The sequence below is a fragment of the Peromyscus leucopus genome, chromosome 1 (genome assembly GCF_004664715.2).
Source record: "Peromyscus leucopus breed LL Stock chromosome 1, UCI_PerLeu_2.1, whole genome shotgun sequence".
Lineage (NCBI taxonomy): Eukaryota > Metazoa > Chordata > Mammalia > Rodentia > Cricetidae > Peromyscus > Peromyscus leucopus.
In genome coordinates, this window is record NC_051063.1 from 110549509 (window position 1) to 110575749 (window position 26241).

Below are 26241 nucleotides of genomic sequence, written 5' to 3' on the forward strand. Positions count from 1 at the left end.
AGGTCTATATGGTGATATTTTATTTGTGCTGAAATGTGATTTTATTTGTATGTTAATAAATAAAGGTGCCTGGGGGTCAGAGTTAATAGCAAGCCATTTAGCAGAAGTCTGGCAGTGGTAGCACACGCCCTTAATCCCAATCACATGATAAGCAGATATCTGTGTTTTCAAGGACACAGTCAACATGGAGACACAGGCCTTTAATCTCAATACCAACCATAGAGACCTGGAGGTCTGTATAGACAGGCAGTGACGAGGAGGTCATGTAGTTGGGTTTACAACCAATGAGAAGGCAGAACAGAAAGTCAATAAAAAGACAGACACACAGGAAGTAGGTCTCTTTCTTGGGGGGGGAAGGACGGCAATGGCAGCAGGTGATAAGAAGGTGGTTTTAGTCTCAACTCTTAGCTATTGCTCTGACCTCTTGGACTTTTAACACTGCATTTGGCTCTGTGTTTCTTATTTAATAAAACCATTCATAATTACAGTTTAGGGTCTACACATAAGGGATAAATTGAAAGTACCTGGTCTACATTAAATTCCATTCTACTCAGTCTTGACAGAACCATAGGCCTCTCTTCACCTGCATTTCCACAGGCACAAAAATCATGAGATAAATTCATTTTCTGCTTCACAATTCTAAAATTCTGTGAGAACAATTCATTTTCTTCTAAGAAAAGATTTATAAACATGTCACCAATTCATAACTTATTTTCTTTCCTAAGGAATTTTATAAGACCTCCTGACTCTTACAAGGATAAATGCCATACCAGTTGTTATAAGAAGAGAAGATCAATTAGTTACTCAGGAGGCTTGAGGTTCTTTTATAATTAGTATGAATGGATAGTTTTTATATGTGAACAGTGGTGCACAGGTGTGAGAGATTTATACCATTAGTGAGAATGGCAAAAGATAACTGTGTTTTAACTTTTCATGATGACACAAGCTCTCTGATCTCATCACCAATTTATTATTTAAACCTGAGAAAATGAGCTGCTCAAATTCAGGAACAATTTATATCTTTATAATGAGATAAGCCAATTGGGTACAAAAAGACATTTTGGTATTTTCAGTCACCATCATTTCAAAGAAATTTTGAAGAGTAGTCAACATGACAGTTGTCATCATCCTATACTCTCAGTTATCAGTTATTCATGAGTAGAAATTAATATTCAATATCTACTTCTAGGAGAACCAAAACATCAGTTCAAACTCTGCTGTGCTAAAAATAATCACATATCCATGAAATTCGCTGCTGGTGCTATTGGACCTGATGCATTCATTCTCTACTATACTCCCCTGTTGTGCATCATAATCTCTGAAACATGTTCCATCCTTTGATTATGTGGAACAAAGGTCTTCCAGACTGAGGTATAACTTGGGGGTAAGAACAAATCAGTATCAGAAAGATTCATGGGTGCTATAGGTCTAAGCAGCCTATAAATCCAAACATAAACCACCTTAGTTGATGAAGTCAGATAACTGCTTTTTTGGTATTAACATATGTACACTTTTCAGGTGAATTTCAAAATATTTCTTCTTTAGTTTATGAGGATCACTTTATACTACCAAAGACTACTTACTTAGATAGGGAAACAAAAACATGAAAAGTTTCTGTATATTTTTTTCTGTATATTATTTTCTATATGATCCTGGTCCTCTTAAAATCTCAGCAGGCTTTAATATTAATGTACTCTACCAGAGTGTGGTACCAGCAGCTCACAATGATATATATATATATATATATATTATAGTTCATACATAGTATTTTATATGTGGCTTGTATTCCTTCCTAAAATATCATGATTAAGAAAAATACACTTCATTAAGCATTGATGGAATCCACTTTATTAACCCCTTCTTTCACAGATAATGTCTGTAGTCAGAAGTTTTCTTGTGTACCGCCTGTCCCACAGCTGCTTGGACAAGTAAACACACAGAGGCTTATATTATTTACAAACTGTATGGTCTAATTACTTAGGCTTTTTTTCTATCATTCATATATACATACATACATATATATATACATATATATATCCTATATTTCTATATCATATTCCCCTTTCTTCTTTTAGAAATAGATTGACTATGACCAATAACAATTTGTAACCAACATCCTAAACAAAGACAAACATCCATAATCCAATGTTTTGGGATTGTGGGTGTAGTGTTGTAGGCTACTTCCTGCTGATAGGGGGTGCTGGTAGTCTTATGGGGATTCTGAGAAAATTTGAAATAATGGTCAAGTCCTGGGGAGACTGGCTATAACCTTTGTTGATAGGTACCATTTGCTAAGGTTCAGGAGGTCTGGCTTGATCAAATCTGATCCATCTTAACCTGGAACAAATCCATAGCCTCTTGCTTCTTGTGGAAACAAAACTAGAGCCTCCTTTCCAAAGCAACATATCTTTACATGCAAATTTTGAAGTCAAGATTTCTTTAAAATATGCATATTGGTTTAACACAGCAGCTTTTATAATCAAATGTCTCTGCAGTTAAAAAAAATCCTAAAGACAACACAATTAAGACTCTCTGCATAATATCCATCATTACATGACTTAACTTTCATATTACTTTCACTGTCACTTTAAGGACTTTGTTTTTTTAAAACTATTTATTTTTTTATATAACTGTCTATATTCATTTTTTCTCTCTTCCAAATCTATGTATATTTTTATACATTAAGTAAATCATTTAGAGGTTTATTCTATCTGAATCTGTCTCATTGTGAATCTATAATCCTTCTCTACTAGGAGAGATTTTAAACTGCTAAACTGCATGTTTAGGATTGAAGTGGCAGCCTTGGCTGCTGACTCCACCCATTTCAGCTTTTCAACTTGGCAGAGGTAATTCACCTTTAGCTCTGAGAGATATGCTCTCCACTGACTCTGGGAGGCAGTGGGTCCATGCTTCTATCCAGCAGCATGTAGCCCAGAAACCCTTTTTTTTTCATACTAGCAAAGCTAAATCTACCACACAGTGCACTGTGCTGCTTTGGAGTTGCCACTGTGTACTGCAGCAGGAATCCGCCATGCTGCTTAGCTTATAGCAGCTGACAGCCAGCCCATCTCACAGGCATCTGTTGGGAGATGAGTCTCTACACTGCTACTGGCATGAGACTGTGAGACTAGGAAGCCTCCTAGTGTGGCTCTGTTTCTGTGCTTCAGAATCTTTAAGCTTTCCTAGGTCTCTGTGGATCAATGCTCAATAGTGAGCGATAAATGTAGTCAGAAGTTTTCCTGTGTCCTGCCCGTCCTGCAGCTTCTTGGACAAGTAAACACACAAAGGCTTATATTATTTATAAACTGTATGGCTTAGCTACTCAGGCTTCTCTGTAGCTAGCTCTTATATCTTAAATTAACCCATTTCTATTAATCTATATTTTGCCACATGTTCTGTGACTTACTGATTTGCTGTCTATCTGCTTGGATTTCCACCTGCCTCTAAGCTGCCTTGCCATAGGCCAATGCAGCTTTATTTATCAACCAATCACAGCAAAACATATTCACAGCATACAGAAAGACATCCTACAGTAAATGTCTCTGGTGTTATATTTACAAATCATAGCTTGGTGTAATGGTTTGTGTCAACCCCAATATGAAGGAGACACAAAAGGAACACTGCAAGTTCAAGAGCAGTTTTGGTTACATAGTAAGTTCTAGACTACTTTGTGCCACAAAGTGTAAAGTTGTGTCAAAAATAAATAAGTAAATAAGAAATTATATATTTACATAATTGATTAAGTGATCACCATCTCTATACTTTTGTAATTAAACCATTATATATATATATATATATATATATATATATATATATATCATTTTGTTAGAAATTTCACACTTTCATTCATATATTTAAGAACCATGTTACATCTGGAAGTAACTTTTTAAATGCTGTATATTGTTTATATATATAAAAATTTGCATGTAGCATGTGAATGTCCTGTTGTTTCAACTGTCTTTAAAATGACTATGTTTACCCCATGTGTTGCCTTTGCTCCTTATCAGAAATCTTTTATTACATGATTTTTTATATATCATTCTATTTCTAGGATCTATTTCTATATCCATTTATCTATTTCTTACATATTTCTGAAGTACACATACTTGTATATTATATATGTGTTCTCTTCTAAGTATATGCCTATTTCTGGACTCTGTATTACTTTTTCTGTTCTGATCTATTTGCATTTGTATCTCCTTTAATCAACATCAAGCCTTCAAGTCAAGATAGTAGTATCAGTCCTGCAAACTTGTTCTTGAATATTATATTGGCCATTTTTATCTGCTTCTTCCTATTAATTTTAGAATGACATTTATGATATCCACAATATATCTTGCTAGCATTTACTTCTAATTATATTGTAGCTATAATTTGTACTTGAGATAACAGACATCTTGAAACCAATGAAATTTCTATTCATGAACATGAAGTAACTTTCTATTTATTTAATTCTTTGATCTCTAGTTTTCTTTCTGAATATCATGAACCCATTTACTAGATTTATACCTAAACATTATATTTGCTAATATAATTACCAAGTGTCAAAATCAATTGTCCAAGGCTGATATGTAAGAATTCATTTAACTTAGCCTTCTAAGATCTTATCCTGAACCTTTTTATGATCACTCATTGGGGCCAGAATTTTGGCAATTCTTTTGGATATTCTATAGAGGAAATGACATTATCTGTGGGTAGTTGTATTTATTCCTTCCCAATCTGTATATCACTATGCTTTTATAGTTTGGATAGGAAATGTCCTGCAAAAACTACTGTGTAGAAAGTTTGTTATTTAAAGTGGAGCCTTTGGGAGGTGAATTGATCATAAATGTTCTGACTCATAAACTAATCGATTAATGGATTCACAGATTTGCAGGTTTGGGGAGAGCAGATTTGTTATAGGAAATTCTGTCCTTCTCTGTTTCCCAGCTACCATAAGCTGATCACATTTCTTCCACCACATGTGCTCTCCATGATATAATGTCATGACATAGTCCCCAAATCAACCTAGTCAAGGTACCACTGCCTGGCATTGCTGGCGTCCTGACCCAAAATAAACTTTCCTCCTTTTAAATTGTTTATCTAAAGCATTTTGTCAAAGCAATACAAATTTACTAATATATCTGTTTCATTGCAGTAACTAAGACTTCACATTTAATGTTTTTAAACATATATTTACTTATTTATCTATTTTACATCCTGCCTGCAGTTTTCCTTCTCTCTTCTCCTCCTGTCTCTTTCCCCCCAACTCCGTCTTTTTCCACCCACCAACATATTCCTCCTCCATTTCTGTTTAGGTACAGGCAGTTCTTACTTGTTAAAAATAAGGACACCAGGAAATTTGAAGGCAAATGGATGGAATTAGAAAAAAAAAATTCATCTTGAGTGAGGTAACCCAGACCAAGAAAGACAAACATAGTATATAATCATTCATAAGTGGATATTAGTTGTAAAATAAAGGATAACTATGCTATATTTAATTTTAAAAAAGAATACTATCAGGGGACATTTTTTTCATTTCTGAGTGGATAAGTTCCTCTTTTCTCACCACAATATATTATGTTAAATGTAAATTTATGAATATTCCTTGTGAAATATGGAGGGTTCCTCTATTCAAAGACCAATGTAATATTTAGTAGACATTGAAAGTTTTGAAGCTTTACAGGCACCTATTGAGATTAGCATGGTTTCTCATTTTAAGTGGAATACATTACTTTTCATATACTGAATCAACTTTGGATACCTAGGAGTATCAATGTCATCTTATATTCCTATTTAATTCATTTTATATATTATCAAATTGGATACATCATTTCATTGATGATTTTTACTCTAAATTTATGAGATATATTTGATATTGCAGTTTCCTTTAATGCCATTTTTGTATGGTTTTAGTTCATAGGCCACCACCAGGTATATATAAGGTACGCAAACATACTTGCAGCAATAATACATAAGATAATGACAGTAAGAAAAAAGAAAGATGCCACATAGTCATCTTAATTTATATGGAAAATTATTCAACATATTTTAAATTCATAATCAAAATTAAATCATGTATGTATAGAATAATGTACAAAATTAAATCATTATGTACTTAATAAAATCCATTCATTTAGAGTATGCACCTAAGGCTATATTCAATGGTGAAAAATCTTAAAATCTTTTTGACCAAGGTTCATTAGAAAGCAAAGTCACTGACTCACAGTACTCCTGTCAGCCTAGTGGTGGAAGTACTAGCAAGAATAATCAAACAAGAAATAAAATTATCTTAATTACAAAGGAAGAAGCAAAATTATTTTTATTTGCAGATTATATTATCCTAGGTATGGAAAACACAAGTTTTTGAATATTCTATTCTGCTCCTTTTCATGTCATGGTATCATGTCATTGCTCTTTGTGTTTCAGGTTGAGGTGTTTCTATAAGTACATACCCCTGTTCTGAGGTTCTTCAGGCACATTCAGTAGATTCCAAGACTAATTTCTATTACAGTTGTTTTGATTTTCATTAGTACTCTGGTTCTGTCTTGGAATTTATTTCTCTGTGGTTACTCTGTCCATATTTTCTTGTATGTCAGCTACTTTATCCAAAGTGTTTAGCTTATTGAACATTCTTTTCCATTTCTAGTTCTATAATTCTAACGTATCTACCAGGTTAGGTTGTTGTGCCTGGATTCACATTTAAATTGAATTGCAACTTTTTTGTTTTGTTTTTGGAGCTGGGTTTCACTGTGTAGCCCTGGCTGTCCTGGAACTCGCTCTGTAGACCAGGGCAACCTCAAACTCACAGAGATCCATCTGCCTCTGCCTTCCAAGTGCGGGGATTAAAGGTGTGCAATACCACTGCCTCACATTTTAATTGAAAGCAGATGTCTTTTGCAATTTATTTTCTGGTGGCCTGTCATGATATGCTAGAGTACATGAACTTGGAAATGACAAGGTGAGGCATGATGGGGAGCAAGTATTATATGCTTCTATGATTAGGCAGTCTTTCAGAGAGGTCAGATCTTTGCAGTATGAACTTCACAGGGACTGTTTAGTGTTCCTGCCCAACTTAAATGTTAATAGAATGTGCAGACATGGCTGTTGTAGGGTGTTTCCCTTCTCCCAACAAGAAGGTTAAATTATGAACTGACTTCTCACCATGTGAGGATCAAACTCTAGGTAGAGTTGTATATTTTCACTCCTCTTGGTCAGTTAGACCTATCAAATTAGGCTCGGTTTCATGAGTTTCTCCTAACAGTGGACCTTTAGAACAGATTATTCTGACACATTTCAAAGTGGTCCCTTTCCTTGCTTTCCATGCATGTGCAAATGCATGCACGTGAGCACACACACACACACACACACACACACACACACACACACAGATTTTTATCTGAATTTTATCCTGAGAACTAGTTCATGTAAGTAAAAGACATAGCTCCACCTGTGACTGAATGTCTTTTTTGATTTTATTTATCAAAATTGTAAATGTAGAGTCTCCAATAATTTGCCGGTACTATCTGAATGGTTCCCATGGCAATGTCTACATGTCAGTGTGCTCTGCAAATGATTATGCCTCACTCTCAATTGTCTCTCTTCTCTGGTATGCAGCCATCTGCCTTGTCTTCTCATTTATCTTAGTACAAAGAACTTCTTTTTCCTCAGCCTGTATATTTCTTTAATTGTTAAGATGAAATGATGTCTCCCAAGCTATTTGAAAAGTTAAATACAATGCCAGGCCCAAATAGCCTGATGTGGTATATTATTTTGACTTGAAAACACCTGAGACACAGTAGTTGTAGAAAATCTAGTCCTAATCATAGCAGGCCATAAAGATTCACTTGGGAAAGTTGCCTTCAAAACAGGAGGGTAAGAAAACAGCACTTATTATACCAGACTGAGAGTCAACGCTCAATGGAGATAACTGAATGCAATAAATCATTCTCTTCATGCTTACCCTCTACTAGCTCTATACTGCATATATATGTATTTCTTTGTTTTCATATATATGCATATATATAAATATCATATATATATTTATTAATGACTCTTCTATTTATTACCATATTGTCCAAATCCATGTGTGTAAGTATATGCATATATATGCATATATATCTCCGTGTATAGAGATTTACATGTGTCTGTTGATGCCTTTATGTAGAGTAGTCAGAAGAAAACTTTAAGTGCCACTCCTGATGTGCCTTCCACTTTGTTGCTGCTTTTTAGACATGGTCTCTCTGGAACCTATTTTTAAATAGGCGAGGCTGGCTAGACAGCAACTCCAGGGATTTGCCTTCCTCTGCCTCATCAGTACTGGAGTTACCGGGGCTTGCCCCCATGCCTAGCTTTTGTTTATTTTTTTAACCTGAGTTTAGAAGATTGAACAAATGTCCTCAAGCTTGCACACCTAATCACTTTACTAAATGAACAATTTCACCAGCTCTCTAAATTCTTTTTATAGTGTCATATCTTCAAATGTTTATTATTCTTTGTAAGTTATAAAAGAATCTTGAGCTAAGGGATTTCTTTAGATTTTATTCCTTTGTGAAAATCCCTATGTGCATATAAAATAAAAATGGGTACTTTTCTCTCATTAATCTGGCTTTCATTGGTTTGTTTTTGGATCTGGCTAAAGATCTTAGTTAAAATCAGAGAATAGTGGAGGCAATTGTCACCCTCCACTATACTGCATAATGAGATACCAGAATCAGACATCTGGAGGAACATTTACTTATAGATGTAATTTATGTTGAGGTGAGATTTCACTATACAAGTTTCTGAAATGCATAGGATCCAGTGATCTTGTTGCCTCAAGCCTTCTAGTCTTTTGAGTTTGGACAGCCAACTTTTTTGTACATTCCTATTGCAAGCATTTTTTATTTATTTACAGACCACCAAATATATCAGTGAGCTCCCAATTCCTTTAACAAGAAGTTTGAATCCTATAATGTGACAGCTCTTGCCCACTCTAATGGGGACTTTTCTCTCTAACTTCCATTCCTCAAACTTTTCTCTCATGAGACCTCCAACGACTTATGTTCATACTCTGCTATATCACACTTTGGGGTTTTTGATGATAGAATGTTTAAGATCACATAGTATAGAGCTTCACACACTCCATGGATGAAAGCAATGTGAAACCATCTTTATTTCTAGGTAGAAACATGTAGGCTTACTTCTATGCACCCGTCTCTTTTCAAAAGCATCATGTCTTCACAAGGTGCTTGTCAAAATACTAGACTTTGGAGTTCATTGTCTTGGAGATACAATCGCTGTGGTACCCAGATATATTTGAATACATGCCCCAATGTGTTACACATTGGTGACATTCACTGAATTATGTCTGAGAGAATTATTATACAAATTGAAAGTCACTTTACTAATAATTGGCTTCAGTACAACACTGTGCATCACTTGTTAGTAATTTCACAGGCCAAGGCCATTTCCTTTATTTCCATTTTACAATATGGACTCTGAAAACCTAACAACAAGTTTACTTTTCAATAGCTGAATTGCATCAATTTGGCAAACTTATAATGGGTTTGTTTTATTCATCACCTTGTTTTATTCAGCATCTTCAGTTGTAAATTCTTTTCATGGGGTTTCTATGGCTTAATGATAACCAGAAATGACTCAAGCAGTTAAAGAATTCACTTCATTAGTGCAGAGTGTGCTAATTTGCATCACAAAACAATTCATTTAAATACAGAAATCTGCTCTGCATGTCTCTTCTTCATGCCTAGTATAATTGCACCTTTATTAATGCAAACTCTCAAGGTATCCATCTTACCTTTCTTGTTCTCCACCTGTCAGGGATGGTGAAGACCAATACTGTTTTTGATGTTTTAGTGCAGAGGGACCAATGGAATATAGTTAAAGATGTTCTTTAATTATACAGCCTTCATGTTTTCAGTAAAATAAAAGTTTCGCCTCAATGACCACCATCTTATAATGGCAGGAACATAAAAGAGACATGAGTTTCAGTCCTGTTTCCACTACGTTATTTTTTTAACTTCATGTATATTCTGCCCATCTCTTCTTCTTTTTTCTTTCCTATTCTCCTTCTGCCAGGTTTTCAAGTGAAGATGTTATGAAGGTATAAGCAATGATTATTAATAAAGGGTATGATGATTTTATGGAGATGCCTGTGCCTTAAATTAAGCAGACCTAGAATAAAGTTCTCCCCGTGTGCTATCTGCATAATTTAAAGACACTTCTTATTCAGTGGGAAAGTATCAGAAGATGGCGAATATGGAGATAAATATATTGGGAATTTGGAGCCCTCATGAACGAGATTAGTGCCCTAAAGAAAAGGTCTCTCTCTCTCTCTCTCTCTCTCTCTCTCTCTCTCTCTCTCTCTCTCTCTCTCTCTCTCTCTCTCTCTCTCTCACACACACACACACACACACACACACACACGAGAGAGAGAGAGAGAGAGAGAGAGAGAGAGAGAGAGAGAGAGAGAGAAATAACCACGTTTGTCTCTGTCTGATTTTGCCATGTGAAGATACAATAGAAATTAATCTTCTAAAAACCAGAAAACATACCCGAACAATTGGCTTTGGAATGATGAACACAAGAACAGATCTGCCTGCACATTTACATTGCAGTCAAATTGATTTCTAAATCTTATACCCAGAGATCTAGAGTGCTTTTCTCACTTGGTCATCTAAGCTTTTTTTTTTTTTTTTTTTGCAGTGGGTAATATAGAGAGGCACACTTGATCAAAATGATTAGAAGAAGAAACTTAATTTCACCCTAAATGAGACATTTTTTATGACCCCTATTTCAAGGCTCATGGAACATTGCTGAAGAGGAGGCAGAAAGAATGTAAGAACTGGAGGATGAGAAGGAGTGTTGTGAAATCCTTATGTCTGGACATGACATAGCTAAGTCTTTTGCATAACATTAGAAGAGAATGTGGTGTTAATGGGCATTCCTTGAGGAGGAAAAGGATTGGTCTGCATGTCCAGGACCTGTGTCAAAGTAAAGTTCACAGAAAATACTCACTCTAAGTTTGGTATAAAAATGCTCAGTTAACAGTCAGTATTAACATGTTACTTTATTTTTCCATTCATGTGGTAGTTAATTGCATTATGACTTATAGTTTCATGATGTCAAAATTTTAGCTTCCAAATTTCCAAAATGGTAATACAGAAATAGATTATGTATAAAATATTATAGACTCGAGTAAAATTGTATGCCAAACTATGGATATAATAAGGGTTAGCATGAGGTGATAGAGGCTAGATAGAGGTCATGCAGTAGAGTAGAGTTTTCACAGAATAAGATCATCAATGAGAATGGAATGGTGGTATTTGGTTATATTGGGTCTATGATATTAACAACTTCACAGGTAGGTATTTCTTTTTTATTTACTTCCTTTGCCAATAGACAGTTCAAGAATTATCTTGATTCTTCTTTATCATTTATTAAGCAGGTAGTCAAAGAGAGCAACACTAAAGGAAGATAGAAGGAAAATAATGGGTTTAGGCAGGGCAAGCATACTAGACTTCCAAAGAGATAGTGGAAACTCAGTGCAGTTAACTATGAAACAAACAAAAACTTACTCACGAACCTGGTTGTATAAAAAATCTAAAATATCAAATGCTAACTTTGTTATGTAACAGATTTTGCAATCAAGAATTCAAAGTTGAGAGTTCTCTACACTTCCCCTCATTATCACCCTTTGTGCTAATGCTTTCCACTGACAGGTGCTACAGGTGCAGATGTTTTGGCACCAAACAGGTAAGACTTTTGCCAGAAAGATTTACCACACAGCATGACTCTCGGCCTCAATCAGGCTCCAATCTTGAGTCTTAATAAGTTTTTCTTGTTGTAAGAATTCTCAACTTATTTTTAGGGATGAGACCCTAATGTAAATGATTCCCTCCTGTTTAAGCAGAACTAGTGACTTGAGATTACAATCAACATTCAAACTTCTCATATCTCTCATCTTTTTACATAATTATTCTAGGACCAACTTAGGCTGTAAAATGCTACTATGCCTGATGTAGTGTCATGTAACAGGAAGTTGTTAAATTGTTTAAATATAGTTCACATAATGTTTCACACAAATATAGGGCTTTAGAAAGTTCAGGTTGCAGTCTATCTCTATGAAAAAACTGTTAGAAATCTTGTAACAGCTGTTTCTTCATAAGCAGGGAAAACAGACATTGTGAACATTTTATCATGCATGGTTTCTCTTTGTTCCCATAAAATTTTTCTTTATAAAGTTCCTTTGGATATACCATGTATATATGCATAGAATCATTTTCCCATTCCTAGTAACCAAATGACTAGCACTGAGCTGTGCAGTACATTCAGAATAGGCTTTTAGGTGCAAAATCATAACAATACTCCCAAGGGTAGTGTACTGGTGAGAAGGTTCAGCAGAGTAAAATGTTTGCCCTAAGACTGACAATCCTCAGACTGGTCTCTGGAATCTACATAGTGGAAAGAGAAAATGACTTCTACAAGCTGTCCTCTGGCATCCATGAGGCTGTTATGGTGCATGCATGCCCACACACATAGACACACACACACACACACACACACACACACACACACACACACACACACACATATATATATATATATATATATATATATATACTAAAATAAGTAAGTTTAAAACACACTCATAAAAATATATAGTTTCTGGCAAGTGTAAGTACTTAAGGGAATTGCTTCTTTCCATCATCTCCGATCCTATCTTGGAACACTAGTGGCAGCCATGGTGGAGGCTCTGGTCAGAGATCTTCCCAGGAGGCTTATGTCTGCAGCTCAGATGCATAGAATTTTTCATGGAGACACTTTTTAAAAGCACCAGATTTTACATACACACACACACACACACACACACACACACACACACATTGTGCTTTCTATAACTGACCTCATATTTTAAGCATCCATTATGTTGTTTGAGCAGATGCTAATTATTCAGCAAAACAAAACCTTGATTGAGATTTGGATCCTAACAGGATCTGTTCTCTTACACTATGACACTGAGTCTACATTCTTATAAACTCCCAGAGAATACAAATTCTTGGTCAATTATTTAAAGATTCTCTGTAAATCACAATTTTAAAAATGGATAAAATATGCATCATGTTCACAGACTACAGTGAATAAAAGAGATTGTAACATGGAAGAAAATCAACACAGACACACACAAAAATAAACAGCTTAAGAAAAAAAAAACACAAGCCTACAACTTGCAATCACAACATGGTCATGGAGACAACATTCTGATGGAAAATGAATACTCCAAAAGTGGGTAGAAAAGGGAGCTGGAGCTACCCAGGCACAAGGACCAGTGTTTGGATCTTGAAAATAAACACCATGGCAAGGTGAGCATAGTGCTCTTCCTAAAATTCCAGGACACGGGAGGCAGAGACTCAGGGATCCTAAGTAAAGTGTGAGCCAGACTGATGAATTCTAGACTGACCAGAGAGGCCCTGCTTCAAAGGAAAAATCAGAGAGCAATCAAGAATGACACCTGGTATTAACCTCAGGGCTCCATATGGATGTGCATTCATGGACATACATATACACATACACACACATTCACCTTCACACATATGAGTACACATACAATGAATTCATACGTATACAAATGAAAAAATGGTTACAGACAGACCAATACAACACAAAACAATTCAAAAATCAAAACTAAGAAGAAACAAAGGAAACCAGATCATAGGCATCAGTGAAAGTGTATATTACCAAATGGACATTCAAGTATTTCTCTGTGTGTCACATCTCGTCAGTATGATGTAGACATATTATACACTTAGAATGAGACAGAAGGAAACAGCCACATGGGAGACTTACAAAAACTGCAATGGACCAAAATTTAATTGACCAATTTAACAATCACCATATTTCTGCTCTGGACTAAGAATTATGTTAGGATCTACAAATAAAATGAAGAATGGGACAAAAGTGAATGAGGCCATGGTTTACTCAGAAGAAATTATGCACTTTTTGTTAAAGGCATTATAACTGAGGTATATTTGGAAACAAATAATGCTCCAATGTATCTGGTAAAATCTCAGAAATAAACAAAAAAATGAAGAAAATCAATGATTTTGTTCTTGGCCTTTTAGGTTGATGAAAACACCTCACCAAGTGGATGATGGTAAGTAAGAGAGAGATCAGGGCAATGAGGTAAAAATAAAGACAGGTACACAATTTTAGTGTGTTGGAAAAGTCTCCTGTGAAAGTAACATAATGTAACTGAGGCATGCACCACTCCAGGTTAAGGATGAAATTTAGGAAGTAGCAGGAACAGTGTAAGAAGTTCTATATTGGTGGATTATTTATTTTGTCAAATGAGTAAGAATTATAAGGTGAGATGGTGTGATCACGGTATCAGTAGAACAGTCATTGGAGTGAAGTGGTACAATCAAGATGAGCAGGAGAAGATCAAAAAAGACAAGAGAGGGTTCATCAGGGTGTTTTTAATTAGATTCAAACTGAGAACCAAAGGATACACGAGGGAAACAATCCAAAGAACCACTTCTTACACTAAATTTGATAGTTTCTTATTTAGAAAGAATCAAAGTAGCTAATTTTGTAGATAGTTGGAGACATTATATAAGCTCCTTTTCAAAACACATACTTAATATGAATGATTTATAAAATGGTCATGCTTCATTATGTTATTTTTACTTGGTGAATTAATTTCTAAAAAATATTAATATAATCGATACAAAGGATCTGGTTGAAATTAAGCTAGATATTCACTGTATTAGTAGCACTATCAGGTAATATTAATATTATTAACACTATTAATAATTTTAATAAATAAATACAATAAAATTTTAAAATCTGATCATTTGTATTATAGACACCAATATTCAGGTAGATTAACTGAGATGTCAGGCAGCAGCAATAGTTGAGGTGTCTGTTTTTTATCAATATAAATATTTTTTAATAAGAAAATGAACTTTCACACATTTATAAAAGACTAGGTGAACTGAGTTCTAAGAAAAAATTTAAAGCTATCAATTCAATAATCTGTTTCTGTCTAAAATCACAGGGTTATGAATGGTATTGGCTTAAACAAATAGTGCGTAGGAGAGCAGATACATTCCTTTGCTCCATTTTACCATATTATCTCAGTCTATTTTATATAGGTATCACAAAGTGCTTGGCACTAGGTTTAAGTCCAAGAACATGTGCTGGCATATGGGAAGGACCTACATGCTACATCTGAATCCATGATGCCCATGCAGACTGAGCATCATGGAACAAAACAGGAGGCTGCAAAGTCAGGTCTCCTTTCTTATAAAGTTGTTCTCAGCATCTTAAAGGCCTTTTGCTCATGATCCCATCTAATTTCAGTTTCCACCTACTGCCAAATGCCACCATCATGTCTTTGCCATGAACTTATTAAATATATGAACTATGTAGGAAGGACACATTCCAGCTGCAACTCTACCCCTTTGACTCAGAGAAGGAAAGCAAAACATCCATTTTCATCTTCAAACATAAATTGCTGTATCTTTTTAGTGTTAGACCACTTTAAACAGTGCCTTTGCTTAGTATAATGTGGCCATATTTATCACTATCAGGAGGAACACTTTATTTTAAGCAAGATAGAACTGGTTTCAAATCCTATAGTTTCTTATCAGCAGCCAAGCACTTAATCAGCAGGATACAGTGTGTCCCATTGTACAGGCTGTTTGGGATAATAGGAAACTGGATGATGCATCACAGAACAAGACTGGTATCATTCTTAAGCATATGGGAATTTTCAAAACTCAGCCTAAAGCCTTTGGTATTCTACCACCATTGCTTTTCTTCCTTCCTCCCCACATACATGTCTTCTCTAAGAAATAAACCACTGGAAGGTGGAATTGGCAGGAAGTTCAAGTAATCAGGTGGTTGCTGTTAAATTAAAACCCTTGACTCTGAGAGAAGTTCTGATTATTGGGAATTCATTCAAGCAACCAATTGTGCCTGACTCAGGCAACACTCTTTGCAAACAACAATTTTAAGGACCCAAATACTAAGGCTCTTCATGTCTACACCAGAGAAATGTAGATGTACTAGGACTTTATAATTTAGTGGCAAAGGAAACTTTCAAAGTCTCAATTTAGTTAGTAACAACATTTCTAAACTGTTCTCTGTCCAACTAATTTGCCTTGCCAGGTTTCAAACAGAGAACAAATATGTGTTCTGCTTAGCTGTGGAATGACCTCTCTGACTCAGAGACATCAGTGGAACTATGGTTTGTAAAGCTGGCTTAAGCACCTTCCAATCCCTTAACACATTTGGAATGGCATCTCTATTTAGTTTGACTTTACCCTAATGTTAATGGTTTGATTTTAATACTAGTGACTCAAATATTTTTCTTTGAATTTGTTTATTATAGTGGATTTGTGGTTAATTTTGTGTAGAAAAATTTTTTAAAGGTGGGAGAGCTGAATCACATGATGACAGTGCTAATTTGACATTTAAACTTCCATTTGGTTCTATCTAATTTTTTTCCTAATGGCATACTGACAGTGAGCCGTTGGCCACCACTGTCTATATTTAAAGATAATTGAAGGTGTGTTACATAACCTTTATTTCTAGAAACATTTCTGTTCTTGTCTAGAGAAAGCAACGGACTCACCTCAAGGGAAATTATAGCTGAGTCAGGGAGTGGAAAACAATCCAGACAACATGTCTTAGTAATGATTAGCAAAGAGAAGAGGACTCAAAGGAAAAATAAAAATCGGTAGTTTATTTTATTTTTGGCAAAAAAGCTTTTATCACTTATTATATTTCTTTATATTCTTTTATTGCAAATTGATATTTTATATAATATATTCTGATTCAGATTGCCACTACCCCAACCCCTCTGAGATCCTCCTCACCTCACCTCACCTCATATTCACTTAAAAAAATATCATCTTTGAGTGAAGGAGAAAGTAAAGAAGGTAGGTGACAGCAGTTGGCAGGTGAGGGAGCTGATAGTACTAGGTGAAATGTTCCTGCTCAGAAATTCTGTTCAGAGTGGCTCTCCCTTTGGTAGTGCTAAGGCTGATTAGATCACTGCCTTGTTTTGCAAACCTGCTTCCTTCTTATAATGTCTCACAGCAGTGAGTCACGTGGACTTGTATCCCAACAAGTACTTAAGCCAAAAATATGAACACACCTGTATTCTCCCTTTTCCTCAGAAACATTCACATACTAAGCTTTGATAATACTCTTTTTTTTCTGTAATATTCTGACAATCTCTTTACCCCTTGACAATTCCACTGTTACCTCTCTGGATCATTAACATATAAGTAAATTATTGCAGAAGTCATCCGAGCTTCTTGTAGCCAGTTTCAACCAGCTCTGGGATAGACTCTACAATCAGAATGGTTCCCCTAGGGCTGTAGAGATAGCTCAGTGGCTAAGAGCACTTGCTGCTCTTCTAGAAGAAGTTTAGTTCACAATACACACAATTGGGCTTGTTTCTGCAAGAACCTACACAAATGTGAAAGACATACACATACACACATAAATAAAAAAAAAATAAATTTTAGCCAAATAGTCTTACTAAGTATAAATGATCTCCATTCCCCTTTTAGTAATATTTCAGTGCCTTTCAGTATATTTCAGTCTAATGCATTTGATATAATTTGCATTATTTGGCTGAAATTTTTGATTCTTGTTATTGACCTTCATGGTAACTTACACTAAAATTAATTTCTTTTAGATGTGTTACTTAACTATGAGCCTTACCTTTTCTATACCTATATTTTGGCTTTGTGTATAAAACGTGTTCACCTCCCACATTTCTGAGGTCTTAGTTGAGTCATCAGTCACATACAGTTTTTTTTTTTTTGTTCGTTTGTTTTTGCACACATACACGTTTGTACACCAAATTGAGTCAATTATTAGAAGACATTCAGATATTAACCTGTGCTTTTGGTATTTGAATGATAAGTTAATCGCAAGTGTTTTTATTGAAACTCCAATTTACCCCACTACAAGCCTAATCATCTGTGTCCTTTGCAGATTAATTAGATCTTCCATAGAGGACTGTTGCTGGAAGGCTTCTCTCCAGGTTCCACCAAGCCCCGCAGTCCCACAATCCACATATAAAATAATCACTCAGACGCTTATATTACTTATAAACTGTATGGCCATGGCAGGCTTCTTGCTAACTGTTTTTATATCTTAAATTAACCTATTTTTATAAATCTATACCTTGCCACATGGCTGGTGGCTTACCGGCGTCTTTACATGTTGCTTGTCCTGGCGGTGGCTGCAGTATCTCCTTCCCCTTCTTCCTGTTTCCCCAATTCTCCTCTCTCCTTGTCCCGCCTATACTTCCTCTCTGGTCACTAGCCATCAGTGTTTTATTTATATAGAGCGATATCCACAGCAGAGGACACCAGGGCTGTCATAGCCTCAATATCACAATAGGCTTGGCTTTTATTAAAAGGTCAGCTATTAGTGAAATAAATGACTAATAAAATGCTGTGTTCTAGGCTAATGGTATACAAAACTATGCTTCAGTTAATAAGTTGATTTCCTTGACTTTCACACTAAGAAGAAAGATATAAAAATGCAGTTTAAAGTTTTTTATGACAAATATTTGAGCTTACAGGCAATTCTGAGGTCCAATAAGTAGAGTTATCTTAAAAATATTACCTTGCTTGATCTTTAGATGTTATATAGACAGCTTTCATACATTCTATTTGTGAGTATGTAATATATTCTGAAATGGCAGATTTTACTCTTCTTAATGTTAGAGCAAGGGGTAATACACCACACAGTCATTATTTGAACCAAAGTTATCAATCTTTCAAGTACTTATTTTCTAAAAGCCCCAAATTTTTCTGGTAAATAAAAATAGATCAGATTGAAGTCATCATCATGCCTAAATAAAGAAAAGACCTGTGATTTATAGTTCATTAATAGATGCATCAAATACAACGAAAGTCAGCTACTCAAGAGTAAATTTCACAGGAAAAGAACAACTGATTTTTGAGTCTAGGTCTAAATTATCAGGATAACAGAAGCAATCATTTTAATTTGAGTATGACACTTTAACATTTAGTCTTATCCATCTTTATGATTGAGTTGTTTCCCATACCTCCAGCCCTTTGAGAATTAAGCAAAGCAAAGTCTAGCTTAATGTAGGAGGCTAGCAGAATGGAGCTTCTGTGAAGGTGGACTATCTGAACAGGTGCTCTATCACAGCTCATATTGATGACTTTTAATATGTGCTTCATTTGAGCATTTATTCATGAAAAGTTATGACACAAGGCACCTCAGAATCAGCAATGGACATTTACATATCAAATAAGTGGTAAAAATAATATTATGAGCAAATTTATTATTTTAAATTTTAATAATTGTCTTTTTTCTATGTAATTTCTATTACTTGATAGAGTCGAATCATTAAAAAAAGAATTTTTTCTATAACTTTCTCTTAAAGATTCTGTACATATATGGTTTCTACCCAAAAATCAAACAATGTTCAGGATAGGCCTCATAATAAATCCTAGTGCTAAGAACCAATTTAATCACTTCTCTGTAGAAAAAAAACTCAGTCTCACTGTTTGGTCAGATATCAGAGGATAAATGAGGTTCCTTTCTGCTGCTCATTTCCCTGATGCATATGTAGTATCAATCAAAATCGCTCTTGATGACTTAGTGGAGAAAACAGCAGGAGCATCTTCAACAACCAGCAGGAAGCCTAGGCTGCAGCCTGTTCCAAGCATTATTTGAAAAGGAAGAAGTTTGTGGGAGGGCAGAGATTAGCCCTCCTGGCTTGATGCTCACAGAGCACCTTGACTAAGATCAAACTTCCCCAGCGTATTCTGATACTGTGCACGCCTACATCACAGATACAAATTCAGCCAAATATTTACCAACCATAGAAAGAATATAAATGTTCACTATTCACAGGATGAATGAAATTTATTTTTGTGAAGAATAGTTTCTTTCAAAGTGGGGGGAAAGTTCTCAATGTTTTCTTTTCTTTCTAAATGATAGAGATTAATTATTTCTAAGCCTACTGCAACAAAGTGCTGAGATTCAAATGGTGCTCAGTGCCTCATCTTTTGGATCTCTAACCATTGCCATTTTTTGGGGAAGAGTTTGGCAAGTAAGCTAGTCCTAAATCAGTGTTGTCTTTCCTGGTAACCAGTGGGAGACACCATATGATAATATTAATAAAAACCATAAGTAACAGATTAACACTATACATCAGCTACCTGGCTTTAAATATACATGTGAACTCCACTCACGTTTAGAGGCTCAACTTCAATTTTGAACCCTTTGTAAACACGTGTTATATGTGAAAGCCACTTCCTTGCCTGGATTTGTGATGCCCAGGCCCTATTCATCACAGACCTTAGTGATACCTGGCACTGTGAAAATACTCGTGCAGCACATGAATGTGAATCTACCCTTGCTTTGTTAGGACTGAAATTTTCTTCTGCCCTTCCTTTTACACACACACACACACACACACACACACACACACACACACACACACACATGTTGAAGCACTGCTCATAAATACATAGATATCTGTACCTATACAGGGAGGTCTCATTTGTCTCTGTGTCTCGAATAACTAGAACTCTCTGGCCTATGTCTTTAAAAAATACAATCTGAAGTGTAAATCTAATTAATCTTATCAATAAAAAAAGGCGTCAGATATGGGGTAAAACCTGAAAGATCAGAGAAGCATGAGAGCAGCCACAGTCACTTCCTTTTTCTTCCATTCCTCCAGTCCAATAGGGCTGAGATTCTATCTCCATCCTGCCTTATTACTTCCTGTTCCTCTCTGTTTAGACCTCCAGACCTCTATGGTTAACTAGTGGCTAGATCTACCCTCTCACTCCAAGCAAGCTTTATTTGTCAGAACACAAACAAAATATCACATAAGAACAAATCTATGGATGGCTTGTTTTTCTGACAAAGCAAATCCTTCTTTATAAAGGCTTTTACTTTCACTACAGATCTTTTTGCTTTTGTTTTTGCCATACTATCCCTGCCTTCAATCAAGAGTAGTTGGTAACAAATATGTTGTGACTATCTACTATTATACACGTGATATAAAACTATATATACGGTGCTTAAAATATACCAGATTATCCCATCTTCTTTTTTCTCTGTCTTTTATTCTCTGATCTCACTCTTACACAATTTATTTTATATTTTTATAATTTTGTTGAGCTATGGGATGTACAGATCGTTGGAAAAATAAGTCTGAGTGAGTTGTAAGGATGTCTTTCTGAGGTTAGCATTTCAATCATTAGAATGTTTATGAGTATTCTTCCTTTTGCATATTATGGAGTAAATCCAAGAATAAAATGGAAGAGGAGGAGCAAATTTAGTCTCACTCAATGATCCAGGAAATCTATCATCTCTTCTGAACCACGAGGAATCTGGGATCTGTAGTGGGTAGCCATTCCAGCTTGGATCTGGAAGTTCCAACCCCCATTGAGACTCTGGCAACTGTCACGCCTACGAGGCGGGGCGAGGGGAGGCGCCGGGGGACCCGAGAGCTGGATGGGCCAGCGCTCGCGCTGGGTGCTCTCTCGGTGCCGGCACGCTGACCAGTGCAGATTGACTGTGTAGAGCTCCGGAGAACACCGCTGGACTGCATTACACCTTCCCCAGACCCTGCGACCTACCCATTACTTAATTTGTGAGTTACGCCATCAAATAAATATCCTTTTAACTACGTGGAGTGGCCAAAATAATTTCTCCAATATCTGGCGCCCAACGTGGGGCTCGAACCCACGACCCTGGGATTAAGAGTCCCATGCTCTACCGACTGAGCTATCTGAGCTTTCTCACAGTACCCAACAGAGATAATACCACCCCCTAAACGGCAGGAAGCAATTCTAAGAAAACGACGCCCCTTCTCCCTTAGGTTTCATAATTCTCAGGGTTATGGATGATGGTTATAGGGTTGGGGGTGGAAGAAAATATTAACTCAGGATTGTAAAAAAAAAAAAAAAAAAAAAGGCGGGGGGTGGGGGAAGAAGAAATGGAACGGATAGGTATAAGATATGATGGTAAATCATTGTATACACTAGTAAACAAACTTAGTAAAATAGCAACCTTAGATAATTTGCACTGTAATTTGTACTGTTATAGAATCTTATATGTTGATACAAATGTAGACTATTTTTATACTCCTGTTTAAGATAATTTGTATATTGATACAAATACAGAACTATATTTGTTATAATGTACATATATTTCTACTCTTATTTGAAACATTTTTATATTGATACAAATGTAAATTTATATCTGTCATACTTTATATATGTTCTACTTCTGTTTAGGATATTCGGTATATTGATATATATTTAATATTATTGTCATATTGCATATCGCACTATATATTCCTACCTCTGTTATAAATATCTTGTGTATTGTCACAATTTTGAAGTCATCGTTCTTCACCATACATTTGCTTATAGACTGTTTACCTTATTTACGTGAAGCCTTAGTCCTTAGGTTATTTCGATAGATAAGATTTATAGATTTATAGTCGCCTATGCTTGTCATCTCTATAGTTACGTTAGTTAGGTTATCCAGATTTACAGATACATAGGTTAGATGGGCAGGTAATCTTCAAACACTTCATAGACCTGGAGAATATGGCATTTAAATAACTTAGAATTCTGTTGACGTGAGACACAATTGCTCCTGGCTGCACCAATTGATCCCGAGAGAATGTTGGGCTTCTAAGACATTTCCATTTGGAAGTTTGTCTTTTGGCACAAAATGGCCTACTGGGCAAAGAACTGCCCTTGCCTTGATGGCTGACAGTACAAATGCAATGCTCTCCTTTCTGGACAAGCGGGACACAAGGAAAGCGACCACTGTACTCTGCCAAGACAGGGTAAGATGGTCTTTCAGAAATCCTGCTTCTGAAAATGGTCTGTCAGATACTCTAGGCCTGTAGCCAATTTGAATGCACCAACAATGCTGAGAAACATTAGGTGACTGTCCAGGCTGCCAGCTGTCTTGGTCTACTCTTGCAAGATTCCCGAAAGTTGCTTGCATCCATCTACCATTTCTCAGGTACCATTATGTTCCTTCTCAGGTCTTTGATGGGATTGAAGACTAGCAGTTATAGTTACAACTTGGTATATATAATATCTTAGATAGAACATATTAAGTATTAGATTCAGGTTCTTTAGGATAGGACACCTTTGAATGATCTTTATAACATGCTGTTTACCTATGCTCTATACTTCTCTGGATTTTAGTATGTGTTTCTTGCTTGATATTGTTTGCATTGGTTGTAGTTCCATCTTATCTAGGTCATTATCTCTCATTATTTCTGGACAATATTTGATAACCATTCCTTTGTATATAGTCTTGTATTAGTTTAGAACCTTCTTATTTAGACAAAAAGGGGGAGATGTAGTGGGTAGCCATTCCAGCTTGGATCTGGAAGTTCCAACCCCCATTGAGACTCTGGCAACTGTCACGCCTACGAGGCGGGGCGAGGGGAGGCGCCGGGGGACCCGAGAGCTGGATGGGCCAGCGCTCGCGCTGGGTGCTCTCTCGGTGCCGGCACGCTGACCAGTGCAGATTGACTGTGTAGAGCTCCGGAGAACACCGCTGGACTGCATTACACCTTCCCCAGACCCTGCGACCTACCCATTACTTAATTTGTGAGTTACGCCATCAAATAAATATCCTTTTAACTACGTGGAGTGGCCAAAATAATTTCTCCAATAGGGATCAACCTTTCCTAATCAGATTTACATATATAGCTTTGGACTTGGATTGAATTACAACATCAGCTAGCATATGGAAGAATGTGTAACTCAGATTCCAGAGTCACACTTTATATGTATGTGTATCAAATAATAATAAAATATAAGTAATATGCTATTTTGTTTGTTTCACAGGAGAACTAAGACTCTAGTATCTAACATCTATCTATTTATACTTTTTGATCTTCTCTTATTATTCTTGGGTAGGCACTATTATTATGCTGATATTTTAATGAGCTTGAAATCACACAGATAGAAAGCTTATGGAATCACAATCATAAAAATCACAAAGTGTATCACCCAGTTCATGACTTTAATCATTCTCTATACTTTCTTTTGAACAAAATATCAACATGTATGTTTTATAATAAATGTCTATACTATCTCCTTCTAACTAATGATTTAATAAACAGAGAATTTGTGCTTGCTTCGGCAGCACATATATTAAACAGAGAATTTAAATTGATTATTCAGAAACTATCTATGGTTAGAAATTGTCTGGGTGGAAGTTTTTAAATCATATATCCATTAAGTTTTGTATGGTGAAGCCTTGAATATAATTATTAACATTCATGTATTTAAGACTTTTGTATCTGTTTCTTTTAACAGGAATTGAAATATCTTATAGAAAATTAACATATAATGGCCATGTGCCTACTTCAATAATGATCCTAATTCCTGGAATGTAAGAATTAACATTAACCGTGGTCCCCTTTTTTTAATATTAAATAAGACCTAATTCAGTAATCATTAGTCTATGTATGTCAAAAGATGGAATAGGAGTAAGGTTAAGAAAATAAAGACATTGCCTATGACAAGAGAATTTTAAACAAAATGTAACAAGAGATTTAAAGAAAATTTATGGCTCTGGGTTATTATTCATATAGCATGAAATTTAGAAGTAATTTGGTCTTGTGGTTAAAACACAGGAAAGTCATAAATTGTGAGCTATTTACTTTAAGTACTATTTTATATAACTTTTTCCAAAATATCTTCTCACTCTATGAAATGGGGATCATTTAAATGTTGTCCAAAAGCAGAATCAAATTTTACACTGAGCAACTCACACAAAAAAGCATTAAACAAATATACATTACTCATGAAATTCTCATCATCCTACTCTTTGTTATTCATTGTGTGTGTCCAGAAACCAGTTGTATCAGCGATGTCATTAGCTGCTTAGAGATATAGACTCTCTGGTCTCATCCCAGAGGCCGTGGCACCAGAATCTGCTATTTAAACAAAATCTCCAAGTGTCATAGGGACACGTTAAAGCTTAAGATGTTTTAAGAGTGACCTGGTTCTGAGCTGATCAGATCAAGTGGCTCACCCCCAAGAGTGGGCCAACTCAGTGAGAAAAGACCTGTCATTAAGTGCACTATGATTGGCATGTAAGGCTTAGTCTAAGCTGATCTGGCCAGAGAGGTTCTCTGGAGCCTGGGGCCAGGTAGGAAGGACTGTAGGGAGTAATGAACTTCTGATTGAGTCCTTGGGCTTCCTCTTTATTTCTGAGCCTGGACAAGACAGGTGGGCTGAACTAATTAGAGTAGCAGGGAAGCCCATGAGCACACACAGGTTCTGTCTCTAATCCTCACTACAGGCACTTGGAGTGGGAGGTGGCAAGGCTGGCTTGCAGGTGTGAATGATAGCCCTGCAACTACTGTCCATGGAGGGTGCTAACCATAGATCCCCATCGAGGGTCCCCTATGGGAGGTATGGCAGAAGAGTCACTTTTTTAAGCCAGGTATTGTGCAGAAAGGCAAGTTTTGTGGTGGAAGTAGGGGGCATATTTGGAGTGAGATAACAGTGGGCTTCAGAGAAAGAGGTGCTGGCTCATGCAGTTTGGAAAGGTCAAGGGCTAGACAGTATTAACAGAACTCTATCTCTATGTGATGATGGCGATGCACTACACCTGTGCATCCTAGTTTAGTACAGCCACTCTTCAAATGTGGTCAGTGAGGCTGGAAAATTCAATTTTTAAATTTGTCAAGTTGAATAAGAACATGTGTCTTGTTACTGCATGTTACTAGTGTGTTGTCTAGCCCAAATACCTATAGATAGGTGGCCACTTAGGTTTCTGGAGTGGTTGTTGCAAGGACATGCTACTTGTGGATGGATAGGAGAAGGAAGATGAGTGGAGTGAACTTGGTTGCCATGTGTACATGGGGCAGGAGGGGACCAAGATGGATCCATGGTGTTTTGATACTAAGACACCTCACATTGGGTATTTTGGTCTGATTTCTGCAGAATGATTTAGTTATGTTTCAGCAAACATCCCTTGAATCTGCTCTTTTATTGGTCCTGTTCATGACATTACACCAGAATGGAGTCCCTGATGTTCATGCCTAAATCCTATCTACCCTCCCTGTGCAGGCATCTCGGAGCCTCTGTGTTTTCCTGTTATCTTAATTTGGTTCTCTGTTACTGTGACAAAAAAAGCATGAACTTTTGTAGGAAAAGGGTTTATTTTAGAGTATATTTCCAGTTAATAGTTTAGTAC

General features: G+C 36.1%; 1 protein-coding gene and 1 non-coding gene across 2 annotated transcripts in view; both read right to left on the bottom strand.

The window, feature by feature from the left end:
• Nucleotides 1-26241, bottom strand: part of Tenm4 (teneurin transmembrane protein 4) — a 2730446-nt gene that overhangs the window by 2324513 nt on the left and 379692 nt on the right.
• Trnak-cuu lies at nucleotides 21718-21790 on the bottom strand. Its single transcript has one exon. It is a non-coding gene; the product is annotated as a tRNA-Lys (tRNA).